An 18,439-nucleotide genomic window follows, 5' to 3' on the forward strand; every position below is an offset into this window, starting at 1 on the left:
AATGCAGCGATTAGTGCGGGAGGGGCACACAAAGGGAAGCAGCTCCTGTGTTGAAGAAAACAAAAATGAAAAGAAAACCGGCTTTGGGGAAGGTGTAGGATTGTGCTGCACTGCCGCTCGCTTTAGTAAGGTCAGTGCAATACCCTAAATAGGACTGGATTACTGACCACAGCCCTAGCCCAGGCCATTTCATGCAGGATTGGGCTGGGGGCGGGTGGAGGAGGGGAAGGGGTTAAAGCACTGGCACCTGAATGGTCGTTGAACGCCTAATTAACAATGCAGGGTCTGCCTAGGCCCTTCAAAAGTCTACTTCAGAGGAGGCTCAGTGCAATTGTAAGACCTGGAAGCAGAGCGGCATCTGTCCTGCGTTGGAGGAGATACCGAACTCGAGCGTGCCGTGCCATCAATCAGGGTACCAGTACCCTTCCCTGACTACAGAAAAGTGCCGGTACTGACGGGTAGAAAATTTAGAAGTGCCGGTACTCCGGACCGGTGAGTACCGGCCCATTTAAAGCATCGCTAAAGGGTATGCAGCAAGCCAAAAAGGACGACGTGTGCTTTCACAATCACTAATATATGTTAGTGAGTGCGAAAGCACACATGGTGCTTCTGGACTTGCTCCTTGCCTCAGACCAGTCACAAATATCTGCATTTCTACTCCGATATGTGTAACATTTTAGGTTTTTGATTATTGCAGTTTCATATTTCTCCAACTTAAGTGATTTGCTCAGAGTCACAGGATAATGCGCCACGCTGAGACTCGAACCAAGTTCCTCAGGTGCAAAGTAGGCAGCTCTTAGCCCTTATGCTGCATCCTCTTCAATCACTGCTCTGATCCGAAAAACCCCCCAAGCCAAACCCCTAATCCTTCTCCTCCTGTTTCGCCTAGCCCGAACAGAAGGGTTAAAGGAGTGTTTTAAACAAAGTATGGGTCATTCCATATGCGGAGTATGGATCATGGATATTCGAATTAAGTACGTCATATTTTATTCAGAAATACCCTGGGACTCACCAGAGGCATCCACTCCATGGGCGGCCTTCATCCAGCTGTGTACCGCCGCGTATGACAACCCAATACCAAGGCAACCCTACGGGCATACAAAATACATGACTTTCAAACGTGTACTTACAACACAACACAACCTTTGAGTGACATTTTTTTTCGAGTGGCGCAAACCAGCCAATGTAAGTGAATGCATTTCATGAATGACCCCTTTATGCGCACTGTTGGCCCCTCTATTAAAAAGGCTACTACTATAGCAGGAGAGACGTTTCCTACATTAGCACGTAATTCAGTTTATGCACCATAAAAGCCCAATCTTTATTGATAAATAGAGCTCCTTTTGATTATGTCAAAAGTACTGTGTGCAGACGAACATCATAAATAATTCTGACCACTTTTAATCCAGTACAGGGCTTACTTAGCATTCTGGGACGAGTAGTATTGTAAAACCAGGACCACAAATCCCAGAATGCAAGGAATACATCTATCAGCACTACTCGTGACACAAGTAGCTGGGAATTGTGGAAGGTATGCTCATGCCTCCACCTTCCCAGGTGTGAACTGGGCCTTTCGTCCTCCAGGTCTGTACCAACGTTATGTTTTCACAACAAGGGGGAGGTTCTCAGCCCCTCTCCCTGGCTTGCATTTTACGCTTCCAGTCTGAGACTGGCCCAGATTGTTCTCAGGGGCAGAACTGGCAGCTTCTTTTCCATGAACAGTCTCTACACTAATGTTGACTGAGTGTTTTTAGGTGTCGGACTCTTTGCGCTTTGTCCACCACTCAAATTAATTTCATATTTCCCTATACTAATTCCCCACTAATCCTGTTTGGGTTCCGGAGTAGCGTGCTACTCACAATCAAGCAATATTCCCCATGTCAGAACCCCTGTCCCTGCACCCCCACGTGCGGTCGGGTTCTTGACGCATATAGCCTTTGTTTCAGCACACAGAGACCTTACACTGCCGCACACAGAGGAAAAAAATTTGAGTGAACATTAACTATGGGTAAAAATGCTTACTCACCATGGCACATTCAGTGTATTTGGAGGCGGCTCTGACAACTTGACAGTTGTTCAGATTAATCAACTCATTACCACCATTAGAGTTTGTGCTCAACGCTTGCAAAGGATAACTGCATCAAAGGTTGGATCATCCAGAAACCCCATATTTTCATACATCAATGAGATAGGACATTCACATGTATCATCTCGGCGTAATTGTTTTAAGATTGTATTTCATTATTGGAGGCTTTGCTACTGTTGGAGCAGTTAATAGGAGATATCAAATGTGACAAATCATTGGTGCTAAGGTTTGATGCCCCTTGGCAGAGCTCTTCCCCAAAACTGTGGATGTTGTGGCCCACATCTTTCGAAATGTTCTGCTGCAAAGTCTGCTACTTCATTATAGTTGGCACGTTTCAGTAATATTTATTGATAGTGTTCAAGCCGTCTTTTTGGCAATGCAGTTATATCCCGTCATAATAATGGTGACATTTATTTCCGGTAGGACCTCTGTGGTTCGATACTGACTGTTTAGGGAGTTTCTTACATGCATTCTCTAAACTAAAGGGTCGGGTGTACTCCTCTACATCACACACAGGTCAATTGGTCTTCAGGTGGTGAGCTTCAGGGGTGACACTTCAACCCTGGTCACTTGATCTTTTGGGTTAGGGTTCCCGGGTGAAGTCTTAACAGGGTTACATGATTTTCCACGGTCTGGGTTTATAGATGACATCACAACCCTGGTTCACATTTTTTTTCAGGGACAAAATTCAGCTATGTTACATGACAGTGCTGGGTCAACTGACAACAATGATGTCACGACCCTTGATCACATGACCCCTGAACAGTTTCATGATTAGCAAAGGCCATGTGATTCAGAAGTATTGTTATCTTTGTGAAAGACTTCTGGGGCGATATAAATGTCTGTTTTTAGTTTGAGCAAAGGTATCCCTTTATTTTACCTCTGTGATTGGTGGGGCATCCACCAAACGTACTGGTGCCACATCATCCCTTGACTTCCTAGAGTTAATAACAAGAAGCTGTTAAAGGACAACACTGTTATGGTGTACTTGAAGGTAAATGTTTATGGGTCAAACATTTGTAATGTTGATCACATCATTACTTTTTTATTTGGGCTTTTTACATTCTCACCATTCAAAACATTTGCTTGTCTGCTTATTTGATTTGATCAGAGGAAATGCAACGTCATAATGCTTGTTTTAATGTATGCAAAAAAATGTTTGCTTTTAATGTCCACCCATCAACTCATTCTTCAACAGCTGCTATATATAATGATTAGTAATATTAATTTCACCGTGTACTTTTTACAGCTTACAAACATGAGATTCTCCAATCCTAGCAATGTCAATAATTAATGTCCGAAGCACTTTAAGTCTGTGGTAGTAGACGGTATAAAAACAGGCCAAACTGCTGGAATAGAGAGAGACTCCAGTGGAGGTGTTAGCTACTTGTGTGGAAGAGTTTAATGAACTGATTGGGATCTTGGGTGGGATCCATTTGAGGATCTACTCCTCGCCCTGCCTGTTTAGACCCTCTGAGCTGAGTTTTGCATGCACTGGAGAAGAGTCAGGGTCAGGCACAGGAGTAGGGGGCATAGAAGGTCACTCAATGAGGAAATTACTAGGAGAACCTAAAATAATTAGAGGAGGTTCGTGTGGAGGAAACCGAGGTACTCCGGGGATCTCCGGGGAAAGTTTAGACTCTCTACTGTCAGGTCCCTCTCATATGTTGGACATCCTTTTGTTGATGCTGACAACTGTACATGGACTACTTGAAGCATCACTAGTTACCTATGAGACTCTGAGAGCGGAGGCTGGAGTTTTAAAGGGCATTTTATTGGATTTAAAAGAAATAAATGCTTGTATGCCCTCATTAGTAAGACCAATAATTGCCCAACCAGATTCTAATGTGCAGCTGTTAGCTCAAGAGAAATGTGAACAAACAACAATTTATGTGTCCAAAAGGCCAGTGGCTGGGCAAGATGCTAGCAGTTGGATAAATCAAAATGGAGGAAATGTATGCAGACTTTAACAGTAAGACCTCCACTAAAAAAGCACAGACAAAATCAAAATTGTATGCTTTTGCAAGTAAGAAGCACAGGAAACTGATGTAGATTTGTAGTTTATTAGTAGATATAGACCCTAAGATGTCACCGGATGAAAAGCCAAGCTCCAACTGACTCTTACATTCCTACATACACACAGTGGAGATCTAACATTCCACCAGTATTAAAGGAACAGTGGTGAATATAATACAAGAGAATGTAACACATCTTTTTTCCTAAATAAAAAAAATAAAATTAAAAAAAACAATGTACAATATAATGAAACATGAGATCATTACTATTTACAAACAGCATTACAGCATGTAATCTTTAAGCTTAACAGGTTTCACAATAATTCGTCCTGACAATCTTCTTGGCTTAGAAACATCCTCTTTTGGAAGTACAGATGACATGGATTGAACAAGAGAAGGACGAACAGGATTGGAAGCAAAATTTGAACCATACTTCTTCTGTGAGCTGTTAGCCATCTTTCCCAACCAAAGATCACGTTCCAAATCATTGCATAAAACAACATTACATAAATTCCATTTTTGCCCATCATCCAGCAGTACACAATTGCCCAATACTTTTAACACCTTCTTGGGACGAGACCATCTGGAAGAGCCATCCTTTGATAACCCAAAGCGAGAAGATCTTACTAAATCACCAACATGAAAACTACTTACACATTTCTTAATTTTGTCATTATGCCTGTCCACATACTTTTTCTGGTAAGTATTCATTCTACTGTTAAGGTTTTCTTTATAATCATGACCAGCAGAAATCTTGAGCATCCATGCAGGAGTAACCTTATTACCAGCAGAACGCCCCTTTAAAAGATGAAATGGAGACACCAAAGTAGCAGAATGTGGAGTATTCCTATAACTCCAAACCATATTTTTGACAGCAACTTTGCAATCATTTCCACCTGTCACAGCTAATTGTATGCAATCCTTTAAAACACGGTTGAACCTTTCTACCATGCCGTTCTCCCTAGGGCAATAAACAGCAGTAGTAATGTGTTTTATACCACATAAATGCAAGTAACTTTGAAATTCTGAAGCAATGAACTGAGGACCATTATCAGTTGTGATGCTCTCAGGAAAACCTTCCCTATGGAAAACCTCTTCACAAAAGTTAACAATACTGGAAGCCTTAACTTCTTTGACAAATGCAACCTCTGGCCATTTGCTATAATAATCCATTAACACAATGGCAAACTTTCCAGCAATACTACCAATGCTGAACGGACCACAGATATCCATAGCTAATTTCTGCCATGGTCTGTCTGGAAATGGAACAGAAGTAATCATAGTTTCTTGAGAAACATGAGATTTATCACTACATGTGCAAGCGGCACAACTCCTTACACACCTTTCAACATCCTTGTCCATACCTGGCCACCAGAAATCACACCTACATCTTCTTTTCATGCCTGACATGCCTGAATGTCCTTCATGCATTAAATCCAGTAACTTATTGCGTAAGGAAGACGGTACAACAAGTTTATCGGCTCTTCTAACCACACCAACTTCAAGATCGTAAGAAAGTTCAGCCCATACTGTTTTGTATTCGGACAAGTCAGAATTGCTCCAAGAGAAGTTATTGCATGGTGATGTTAAGCGTGCAATTACTTCCTTCAATACCACATCATCCTGAACAGCTTATTTCCATACTTCCAAACTGATAGCACCATTACAAGCTTCATCTACAGTAGCAATTGACCAGTCTTCATCTTGTTCTACCACAACATCTTCATTTCCAACAGGAAGTCGAGATAGACAATCAGCATTGACATTTTTGATACCAGGTACATATTCCATTGAAAAGTCATATTCTTGTAATTTGTAAATCCATTTAGCAATTCTAGGCGTGGCTTTCCCTGCACCCTTAGTGGAAAAAATATCAACAAGGGGTTTATGAGCAGTTCTCAACTCAAAATTAGTGCCCCAGACTGAGGGGCCGATTAGGATGGAGGATTTTCCGCCTCCTCTGGGCCGGCGGAAGCCACCTCCGGCCCGGAGGAGGCGGAAAATCCATTGCGGGCTCACCAAAGACCCACCGCCACATTACGATGGCTGGTGGGTCTTGGTTTCTGTCCGCTGCTTTTCCGCCGCGGTCGGTTTACAACCGCGGCGGAAAAGCTCTCATTTGGCTGGCAGTGTCTATCAGACACCGCCGGCCAAATTAGGAAGCATTTGAAAACATGCTTTTCCGAGGCGGTTTTTCCACCGTGGAAAAGCATGTGTACTTTTGATTTTGGGGGCCCGTTGCGGGCCCCCAGGGTGTTGGTGGGTGGGGGGTGCACATGGGGGATACCTATGGTACCCCCCAGCATTTACATGCACAATGCGGCAGGCACCGCGCGGTGCCTGCCGCTTTGTGCATGTAAATGTTACACATGCACTTTTAACATTGCGGCGGGTGCTGCTTGAAGCAGCACCCGCCGCAATGTTAAATATCCAGGATGTGACCGCCAGGGTGGCGGTCACATCCTAATCGCACATGAGGGAACGCCGCAGCCCATGCGGACGTTCCCTCATACTCTGGGGTCGCGGATGGACTCAAGTCCGTCCGCAATCCTAATCGACCCCATAGTTCCTGAAATAATTCACACCCCAAAAACAAGCTAAAGCTTCTTTCTCGATAACAGAATAGGAAGGCTCTGCACCCTTCAATGTACGTGAAGCAAAAGCTACCACCCACTCGAATTTGTCTTTCCCTTGCATTAAGACAGCTCCAAGTCCATATGCACTAGCATCTACCACGATGATCGATTTCTTGTTGGGATCATAAGGTTTAAGTGCAACGGCATTTGCAATCTCTTTTTTCACATCATCAAATACAGATTGACACTCAGTGGTCCATAAAAATTTCGCACCCTTTTTCATTAACAATCTTAAACAAAAGACCTTAGAGGCAAAGTTTGGCACAAATTTTGAATAATACTCGGCAAGACCTAAAAAAGAACGAAGTTGGTCTTCATCAGATGGTGCCGGAGCATTCTTGATGGCATCTAATAAATTTTTTTTAGGTTTAACACCATCAGCAGATAGGGTGTGCCCAAGATATTCGATTTCATTGGTGGCAAATTTGCATTTCTCAGCAGCTACAGTCAACCCAGCCTTTTGAAGTTTACATAATACATCATGCAGAATTATATCATGATCATTTCTATCTGCTCCCCATACTAGTACGTCATCTTGAAATACTAACATGTTAGGTATACCTTCAAGAACCTTGCACATGACTCTTTGAAAAACGGCTGAAGCAGAAGATAAACCAAAAGGCATTCTCAAAAACTGAAATGCACCTTCAGGAGTGATAAAGGATGTCAGATGGCGAGATTCGGGATGTAATTTTATCTGATGGTAGGCATTAGATCAATCAATTGACGAGAAAAATTTTGCATCTTTAACAGAAGCAACCATTTCATTGATTTTGGGTAAAGGATAGCGATTCACCCAAATATTTTTGTTCAAATCTCTTAAATCGACACACATGCGCAATTTTCCGTTAGGTTTTCGTGCCAAAACCACTGGACTAAGCCAATCAGATGCTTCAATTGGTTCAATAATGTTTTGATGACAAAGGCGATCTAGTTCTAATTTGAGTTGAGATCTTAACACTAATGGCACATTACGTACTTTATGGACAATAGGTATACAATCAGGTTTAAGAATTATCCTATGTTCAAATTTTTTGAGACATCCTAATTTAGGATTAAACAAATCGGGGAATTTTTTATGCCATTCTAACACTGCATTGTCGTCCTGGGTTACTAAAACTTCCTCAGAAGTTTTTTTATGCCAATTAGGAGATAATAAAACTTGATCTGGGTGATTGGGATCAAGAGTCATCCCTAAATTCCATAGTTCCTTCCACCCTAGTAATGCTCTCCCTTTTTCCACAACATAGACAGTTTCAAGGGTACTTCTATCTTTAAAAATGATTTCAGATGTAAAACACCCGATCACAGGTAATTTAATACACAGATAACCCACAGGAGATCTTTGTGAATGAACTAAAGTAGGTTTACCACAAGTTTCCCACATGATCTTATCAATAATGGTATATAATGAACAAGAATCAGCCCAAAGAAATAACTTGTGGTTATTGATAGTGACTTCACATTTAGGAGGTTGAATTTCCTCAGAGATTTGATTAACCTCATCATCATTCCAAATAGTCATTACTTCAATGTCACTGTCGCTATTGGAGCAAATAGATTCGTCAATAAAATTGACAGAACTTTTCCAAGCATTAGGATTTCCTGATCCGCACATTTTTGCAAAATGACCAGATTTATTACACTTGAAGCAAGTGACATTTGATGCAGGACACCAAGAATTTTCAGTAGTATGCTTGGTATTTCCACATCTAAAACAAAACTGCTTATTATTAGGAACCAATGTTTTACTAGAAGATGGTTTGTTGTATGACAGGGTGCTATTGTTAATACCAGAAAAATTGTGAGGCTTAGTTTTAATATCACGCTTAACACTATATCTATTATCAAAAGTTTTTGGCTTACTGGATACTGTACATACATCACCAAAATCTTTGCTATCAATTGATTTACGATCTGTACTATGTGTATTGTTTAGCTCTTTAACATAACGTGAATTGTTTTCAACTCTCCTTGCAACAGAAATAATTTTATGAAGGGATGGATCTTTCAAGCCAAGTAATTTCTCCTGGATTTTAACATTGTTAGTTCTATTGATGAACTGATCTCTTATGATTTCTTCATGTAATTCTTTAAATTTACAAGTAACTGCTAACCTTCTTAAGGCAGTAACATATTGTTCTACTGTCTCACCAACCATTTGTGCTCTTGAAAAGAATTTATGTCTTTCCACAACAATACTGGTTTTCTTACCAAAATTTTCTTCTAAAGCATTAACTGCGTCAAGATATTCATCAGACAAAATTGGTTCAAGTTTTGAACAATCAAATACAACCTCTTCTTCACTGAGGTCTTCATCTCCACCCACACATACTTTTGAGTTATCACTAGATACACTTGGTAATGTTTTCAGTACTTTCCTACCTTCAACAGCAAGACTGTGTTTGAGTAAGGCTAATTTCCGTGAGGAAAGAAATACTTCTCCTCCAATTGCCTCCAGATAAGTTTCAAAAGATTCACGCCAATCCTCCCAATTCATAGGAGGTACATCAGGATCTTGCAAGAATTTAGGTGGAGCTAAAATATTATTAGTTTCCATGCTTAGTAATAACTAATTACAATAAAAGTATGCACAATAAACATAACAATAATTGATACAGAACAATATGAATATTTAGGGAAGAAGGAGAAAAAATAAATTAACAAACCAAAAGTAGTCACCGTTGTCTGTGTTCAATCCAAGGAGAAAATATTGAAGTACTGTTTGTTGCTGAGGATAATAAAGTATCTCTTTTTTTTTTACAAATACACCCCAGAATGCATTGCCAATTTCCCAGAGTGCATTGCGAAATAACGAAGAAAATGAAGAGCAATGGCAGGTGAGTGTATTGTATTAATCTCGTAATTCCTGTTAGGGTTAACTTGAAGAAAAATGATAGTACGTTTTAAATATGCTCGTTTAATAAAACAATTGCGCGAAGTCGATTATTTCATTTCATTTAGTTGAAGATTGTTCTGTATAATATAATTCAACACGGAATATCGGAAATGCGCGTTGCCTGGTAACCGGGAACACAAAATGGCCGCTACGCGACGTAGCATTGTTGCATCATATCCGCCTGAGGTTGTCTAAGCTCTTCCGCCTGACGTTGCGTAGAATTGTCGAGTGATGGCGCCGATGCAAGGTGAGTCAGCTCGTGATGTTCTCTTCGCACACGCTTGCATGCGCTGTATGTTGCTTGCGCAAGTCAACAGATGCTGAATGGTTTCAAAAACTGCAACATATAAACGCCTTAAGAACCTTGTTCCCAGTCTTGTCAAAAAAACAACATAACCTCCAAAAATAAATCGGCAAAATTCCGGTAATATTTGTGTATTGCAGTGTCTTGGATAAACGCTGCTTTTCAGTATTTACAAGCAGGAGAACTCAAAATAACCAGATAAATAACGAAGAGAATAAAATAGTCACAACTCACTGCTTGATATGGTCACTGCTTTTCCAGGAAATCGCTTTGGAGGTTTTCTCTTTTTCTTGTAGTCTTTTCTTCTTTCTTTTTTTTTTTAAAAACGTCTCAGATTTTCGTTATATTTGTTAAAATTTGTATGAAGACATCACAGGGTCAAGATGGGTTGTTTTCTCCCTCGTCGCCACTTTTGCAAGTAAGAATCACAGGAAACTGATGTAGATTTGTAGTTTATTAGTAGATATAGACCCTAAGATGTCACCGGATGAAAAGCCAAGCTCCAACTGACTCTTACATTCCTACATACACACAGTGGAGATCTAACATTCCACCAGTATTAAAGGAACAGTGGTGAATATAATACAAGAGAATGTAACATATGCCAGCTACACCATCTGTGCCCAACATGTCAAAGCGTCATCAGGTTAAAAGGGCAGGAGAGAAAGTATTGTTAAAGGGGATTAAAGATGGGGGCCAAGTTAGTCCAGTCAACTTTCGGGATGGCACTAGGACAAAGAAAAGTGTATAGCCAAATAGAAGCCCTAAAGAAAGCAGACCCTGTGTCAATAGAAAAGAGAGCCCTGAGATACGAAGGGTTCTAAGAACGGTGAAAAATTCACACCAGGTATATATTATGCATAGACCATCACAATCAAAATATGCGTATCTGGAAGTGACCTGCGTGGGGAAAAAAACAAATGAGTAGAAGCCCCAGAACAGGTCAAGCATCCTGACACTACTCTCACGCTGCAAGGCACTGGAGGAAGTAGCATCAAATGATATCAAATATATATCTTTCACTCAGTCTAAAGCAGAGAGAAAGGTAACAAAAGTTTGATTTACATCATCAGTTTTTGTTGACCAGGTCATAGAAGCTAGTGACACGTTAAAAATTTAGGACTAAGATTAGTACAGGAAGCAGAGGTAGAAACTTACCTCTCAAAACTACCAATATTGTCAAACCATGCAGACTTAAGCCAAGCACAGCAAGATTTGGTGACTGGGAGAAAAATAAACCCTTCTCAGCGGGTGTAGATAAATAGTGGAACCCTAAAAGTTTCTATCTCATCCCAGGAAAGAAAGTGTTTCTTAGATCTGATCCCAGTACGCAATAGTTTTGTGCATCTAAGTGTTGATGGGGAGTCAACTTTCTCATTGAAGGAAGAGATAGATTAGGGAATCGACACACATGCCGGCTTGGGGATTGTCCCCTGGAATGTACATGGATTAAAGAATGTATTAAGAACAACAGATTTGGGGGGCGCTAGAGGGTGAATGGCAAGATGGACGCACCTTCGTGGGGCGCTGCCTGACCGAGCCAACATCCGACAAATATCTGCTAAATCCAGTTGCTGATTCCCATCTTATGGGTGGCGAGACCCTGCTGATGTGCCGAAGAATGATACGGGGTGGTTTGCAGGAGATGAGCCAGCCGTGACACAGACACTTCTGTCCTGCCAAAGGGACCGTGATGCTGCCTTAAAATGGCGGGCAAAAAAAAAAAAGAGGGAATGGTTTTTAGAGGTCAATCTGACAATGCGCGCACTGCCTGTATGGAAGCACTAATGTAAATGTAAATGTATTGCGATTTATATAGCACACGTATCACCCGAAGGCATCAAGGCGCTTGCCTAGGGAACCCGTCCTGGTATTCCCCTGTGAGATAACCCCAGCAGGGTATCCACAAGGTGAAAGCCAGGCATCCCGCCGCGAGGGGCCGTAGTGGAATATAAGCAAGCTATTGCCCAGAGTCGCAGAGTGTGAACCCGTGAGTCGAGTAGGCACCGGAACGAGAATTTTCGAGTCCGTGGAATTTTTGAGCCCAAGACCCGCCGAGGCGGGGAATTGAACCCTGGTCCAGGACCGATCTCAGCTTCTGGGTTTGCCGCCTCTAACCCCGGAGCCACACTTCTCCACTAATGAACAGTACTTTGTGGTGCAACTGGGTGAGTGGAAAACCATGTAACCACCCAATGGTAAAGTCAGCAAGCCGACAGGACCTCACAATTACTACATAGACGTACCCTATGCACACACTAAATATTTCTGTAAACGTAGGTGATAGTACACATCATTCATAGTAATAAAACATGCAGAGAAACAGTTGATGTGAACAACAAATTGGAAATGAATAGTATGACAAGGGAAGATCCTTATGTCCTTATTTAATTTTCAAGGCTTAACAACAGCCAGCCGACACGTGTTTCATCGCATCACGCGAATCTTCAGGGCTGGAAATAACACAGATAATACTTGTTGTGGAAAGTATACATACACAGTAGACTGTGATACATCATGAGTAGATCGTAACCGGCGGTGAAGACCAGTATCACGCAGTTTTATAAAGTGACAAAGCGAAGGATCCTGAGATGGTATCTGGAAGACATCTTACTGTGGAGTGCACGTGTATAGCTGGTTCAAAACCCGTTATCATGCTGATCTATCGATACTATAAATCATATTTATAGCTGTACGTGTTTGCAACAGCAACTTGTGCTAAAAAAGTATCATGCATGTGCACACACCCGCAAAGATACAGTGGGCATGTGTGCAGTAAATGGTGAGTCTATGGTGGAGTAATTCTTTTGTGACACTCGGCACACATTCCTGTGACCTAAGTGACATGCGTGTACATCGTGGTAGGTAACACACTATAGTGCAATCCAACACATACCTCTAGGTAGCTGTGTTTGAGCCAAAAGATCTGTATAAATATAAGGGAAAAGGAAAACGAAGAAAAAGAAGAAAAAAAAAAAAAAAGAGGGGAAAAAAGAGAAGGATGAAGTCATTAGCTGAGGGTTGGAACAGAGTCTGCTACAAAAATAAAATAGTTCCAGGTTGAAAAGGGCCTATTGAGACTTATTCTCAGCAAGGCACAGTAGGTCAAATTGAAGCTCACCGCTCTGCCGGTGATACTTCCGACCCGGTGGGGCCCAAGACCGTCTAATATTCCAATGTCGAAGAGAGAAAGTGGACTAGATCAAAGTAGAGAAAGAAAATGGAAATTAAGAAATGATTCTAACTGATTTTCGATCTGCTGATCCCTCTCAAGTGGTTACTCTGGCTATGTACCACCCAGTATTGAGCTAAAAGCCTAATTTTATTTATGCGTATAGTGTATATGCGTAAGTACATTGAGGAAATCAGCTCCCAATTAACAAGTCTGCCTGCATTACGTGGCATACTGGCACTTTAAAAATCTAAAATATCAACGACAAATGGACTAGTATGGGGCGAAACCGGAGAAAGGACTCTTAATATTTCAAAGCTTACCCGATGAAGCGTTGCATATCTTCGGAGCACCAGAGGTAGCTCTGTGCTTTCGTGGTAAGTATAAGTCTATAAGACAAAATAGTACATCACAGGCCTGTTAGCTAGATTCCCCGTATATCTAAGGGAATTAGAGAACTCATAATTCTGGCGAATAAGCGAGGTTACGTTCATATGACTTGCTTATTTCTTATAGACTTCAGATGCGCTGTTCCCGGGTCGCCGTGTTCCTGGTAGTGAACACGTGACCCGGAAAGCCACCTCCTTATGAAGGCATGCCCCTGTTCTCGTTCACTAGGAAACTAGAACGTGAATAACACAAGATATACAACGCTTCATCGGGTAAGCACGGATTTCGTTTCCTAGATACCACCACTGATTGTGATGCAATCCACTGAGTATAATTGATACTACTTTTTGTTTTCTCCACATACCCTTTAGATCTTGAAGCAACCGGCTCATTTTTAACTTGAACTACAGTTCCCGGGTATAAATAATAAGCGCATTTCGCTTCAAGGTATAAGGAAATTTGCATAGGCATTCTATGTTCCTGAAACAAACCGCGAGTTTAATTTTTACACTGATGCTAAGGTAGTTATAAACTCCGATATCCACTTCACCCACTATATAGAGGTCCTATCATCTTAGAGCTTCGCTAAAAGATCCAACTATTGCATTAGCACTATTCCTCAAAAGAATATGGCAATTACTTTTCTTGCAGAGGTTTTAAATGGTAGCACTCTTTATAATAATGCGTTTGAAAGAGTCCTTTCTCCGGTTTCGCCCCATACTAGTCCATTTGTCGTTGATACTATAGATTTTTAAAGTACCAGTATGCCACGTAATGCAGGGAGACTTGTTAATTGGGAGCTGATTTCCTCAATGTACTTACGCATATATACTATACGCATAAATAAAATTAGGCTTTTAGATCGATACTGGGTGGTACATACCCAGAGTAACCACTTGAGAGGGATCAGCAGATCGAAAATCAGTTAGAATCATTTCTTAATTTCCATTTTCTTTCTCTACTTTGATCTAGTCCACTTTCTCTCTTCGACATTGGAATATTAGACGGTCTTGGGCCCCACCGGGTCGGAAGTATCACCGGCAGAGCGGTGAGCTTCAATTTGACCTACTGTGCCTTGCTGAGAATAAGTCTCAATAGGCCCTTTTCAACCTGGATCTATTTTATTTTTGTAGCAGACTCTGTCCCAACCCTCAGCTAATGACTTCGTCCTTCTCTTTTTTCCCCTCTCTTTTCTTTTTTTTCTTCTTTTTCTTCGTTTTCCTTTTCCCTTATATTTATACAGACCTTTTGGCTCAAACACAGCTACCTAGAGGTATGTGTTGGATTGCACTATAGTGTGTTACCTACCACAATGTACACGCATGTCACTTAGGTCACAGGAATGTGTGCCGAGTGTCACAAAAGAATTACTCCACCATAGACTTACCATTTACTGCACACATGCCCACTGTATCTTTGCGGGTGTGTGCACATGCATGATACTTTTTTAGCACAAGTTGCTGTTGCAACCACGTACAGCTATAAATATGATTTATAGTATCGATAGATCAGCATGATCACGGGTTTTGAACCAGCTATACACGTGCACTCCACAGTAAGATGTCTTCCACATACCATCTCAGGATCCATCACTTTGTCACATTATAAAACTGCTTGATACTTGTCTTCACCGCCGGTTACGATCTACTCATGATGTATCACAGTCTACTGTGTATGTATACTTTCCACAACAAGTATTATGTGTGTTATTTCCAGCCCTGAAGATTTGCGTGATGCGTGAAACACGTGTCGGCTGGCTGTTGTTAAGCCTTGAAAATTATATAAGGACATAAGGATCTTCCCTTGCCATACTATTCATTTCCAATTTGTTGTTCACATCAACTGTTTCTCTGCTTGTTTTTATTACTATGAATGATGTGTACTATCACCTACGTTTACAGAAATATTTAGTGTGTGCATAGGGTACGTCTATGGAGTTAAAATGTCGGGCTGACCTGAGCACATGGACGGACTGTTAAAACTGCCCGACTACCTCTGATGATTCCGCCGCTCTGTATGGCTATGCCGGAGGTGTCTTCAACATTGCGGAGGAGCTGTGGTGGTGTGCGGACCCCCCCTGAGGAGTGAAACGTGGCGGCTGACTATTCTGCCATACCTGAGGGAATGCGAGGCTGCTCTCCAAATGGCGGGCTGAGCGGAGCTCCATGACGGGAGGCAGCAGGGCCCTGGCTGCACGCAGGTGTCCCCGCCGTTGTGTATAACAGTGCCGAAGGAGTACAAGGTGTTTGGGAGGAGCTGCGTTGGTGAACGGACCCCCCTGAGGGCCCGCGGTTGGGCGGTGCGGCTGGAGAGTGCCCCGGGGCCGGCCGGGAGCGGTGACGCTGTCCGGTGTCCGGAGCGGTGCCTGCCCGTTGAGCTGTAGAGCTGCAAGCCGCCGCCGGCCGATTCCTGACAGCTCCCTCTTTTACTGGCTGCTGTGAGTGGGGCCGGGGGCCTTGGGGCAACCGGGGTCGGTGAGGCGGACCGGGCCAGGCTCTGGGCCGCGGCCCTGCAGGCTGTGGTTGGTGTGGGGGGAGTGAACGGCAGCGACCTTGGGAGGTGGCCCCTGGTGTCTGGGAGGTGGCGTGGGCAGCCGTGAGGTGGAAGCGACGGACCTGGAAAGAGATGGCACGTTGGGGGGGTTGGAGATAAACCGTGGATCTCCGATCTCTCATGGCTGTTGCAGGCTGCTGACTTTCAGGATTGTGTTTTGTTTGACCCTCTGCAAGTGAAGCAGAGATTGGCCTGTACATATCTGGGAGGTTACTACGCCTGAAGAAATAGGTTGGCCAGCCAAAGGGTCTGTTATTTACAAACAATTGTGTTGGTGTTTTTATAGTAATAGAGGATCCTCAAGACCCATAGCACGTCTGCTTGGCCTAATTCACTTCACTAGCAGTGCAATTGACATAGTGTGGATCAGTAAATCCAAGGGGACATTGACAGTCCTAGGGGACCAATATAGCTTTGCTTTTTCTGCCTGTTGGCACCTGCACACCTGCTGAGTGTATTATAATGGGCCGCACAAATAGAAGCCAGCAGAAACTATCATTTGATACGCGGGCCAGATGACCTCCTCGCAGCAGAATACGACGGAAACAGAGGACACGGGGGGCGAGTAGCTCACCGTCATTGGAGGCCACATTAAACACCATGCAGAAAAAACTGCAATCTATTGAGGGTACTATGGCTGCGGTAAACCACAGACTAGATGATATGTCCACCCAATTGGAGCGTCAGAACGCATGTATGGGAGAGGTGGAACAGATGGTGTCCGCCACGGAGGATGGCCTAACGACGGTCTCGGATAAGGCGCTCAACATGGAGCGTGTCCACTCCCTTATTCAGGCGAAAAATGAGGATTTTGAGGCGCGGTCCCGGTGCAACAACATCTGCGCCACAGGGCTGCCGGAGTCCACGAATGTGGGCAGGATGGAGGAATTCATGGAGCGTCTCATAGGGGATATTTTTGGTACCGATCAGCTGTCCCGCTGTTTATTGTGGAGCGCGCTCATCGCTCCTTAGCTGCGAGACCAGTGCCGGGGGCGCCACCACGCCCTATAATAGCACGTATATTGAATTATAGGGACAGGGATGTCATCTTGAGGTTGGAATGAGAAAAAGGAACTATTGAGTATCATGGAAACCGCCTGGCCTCCTTTCCAGACTTTACTGTCGCAGTGCAGGCAGCGCGGCATGAATTCAGTATTGTGAAACAATTTCTCCGCAAGGAGGAGGTTCCTTACGCCATGTTATACCCAGCGAGGCTTCGCATTGGCGTTGCTACTGATAACAAAATCTTCACATCCCCAAAGGCCACAATGGAGTATGCCAAGAAGCTGAAACGTCGGAAGAAGGACGCTGCTGGCGGTCATGCGGAAGAGAACCTGGAGGATGAGGAGAGCTAAGTGTGTCGGTCTACCCTTTGAGAACAGTGTGGACTGATTGGCTGACTGCAAAGCACTGTAGCGTAATGTTCTTCTGTGTTAATTGGAAGCTGGTAGTGGGATAAGAGGGCATGATACTTAATGTACATGGGATTGTGATCTGGATTGCCCGAGTTTCACTTCCAATTCCTGCTCATATTGGTTCTCTGTGCCACTTGCCTTTGCTATGTGAGGTAGGGTTGTGACTTACACCTGGGGTTAGGTACATTTTCCACTTCTCAGGGTGGGAATAGGGCCTGGGTCCTTCCTCTGGGAGGCTCTCAGGGCCGCTTTAATTTGTCACAGGGAGCCGGTATGATGTTGTATTATTTGGATGTTAATCTATTGATGCTTGGTCACCTCCTGGTAAACGGGAGGATTACGCGCCTGCGCCCCCCTGAATGGGTGTACCCCGACTTTTGCTGAATGTTTACTATGGGGGGGTTTCGAGTGGGATGGGAACGGCTTTGGCATGTTGGGGGTGCAGAAGTGGGTGGCGGGTGGGCAAGGAGGGTTGATGGGTTGTGGGTTTGTTTACTAACAGTGGGTTGGGACCAGGGGGAAGTTGATAGGTCCGGCTACGAGGTGTGTGTTTATCAGATCTATTGCTATCTGTTGCAGACGTGTTATTTAAGTATATGTTACATGTTGCAAATCTGTGATTCTCATGGATAAAGGGGGCAAGATTAATTGGCGTACATGAAACGTACGGGGTTGAATAGGCCACAAAAGACTAGACAGGTACTAGCATATTTGAATAGACATAATGTTCAGGTGGCGTTTTTGCAAGAAACGCATCTAAGGGGCATGCTGCTAAGGCTGTGGCTAAACAGTGGGCGGGGGTACGTCTTGCCTCTACATATTCGTCATATGCACGGGGTGTTAGGTTATTGATTAAGAAGAACGTCCCCTTTGTGAGAATGCATGAGGAGATTGATACAGAGGGTAGGTACATTATCTTGCAAGGTAAACTATGTGGCACCCTGATTACAATGATCAATGTCTATGAGC

The sequence above is a fragment of the Lissotriton vulgaris genome, chromosome 6 (genome assembly GCF_964263255.1).
Source record: "Lissotriton vulgaris chromosome 6, aLisVul1.2, whole genome shotgun sequence".
Classification (NCBI taxonomy): domain Eukaryota; kingdom Metazoa; phylum Chordata; class Amphibia; order Caudata; family Salamandridae; genus Lissotriton; species Lissotriton vulgaris.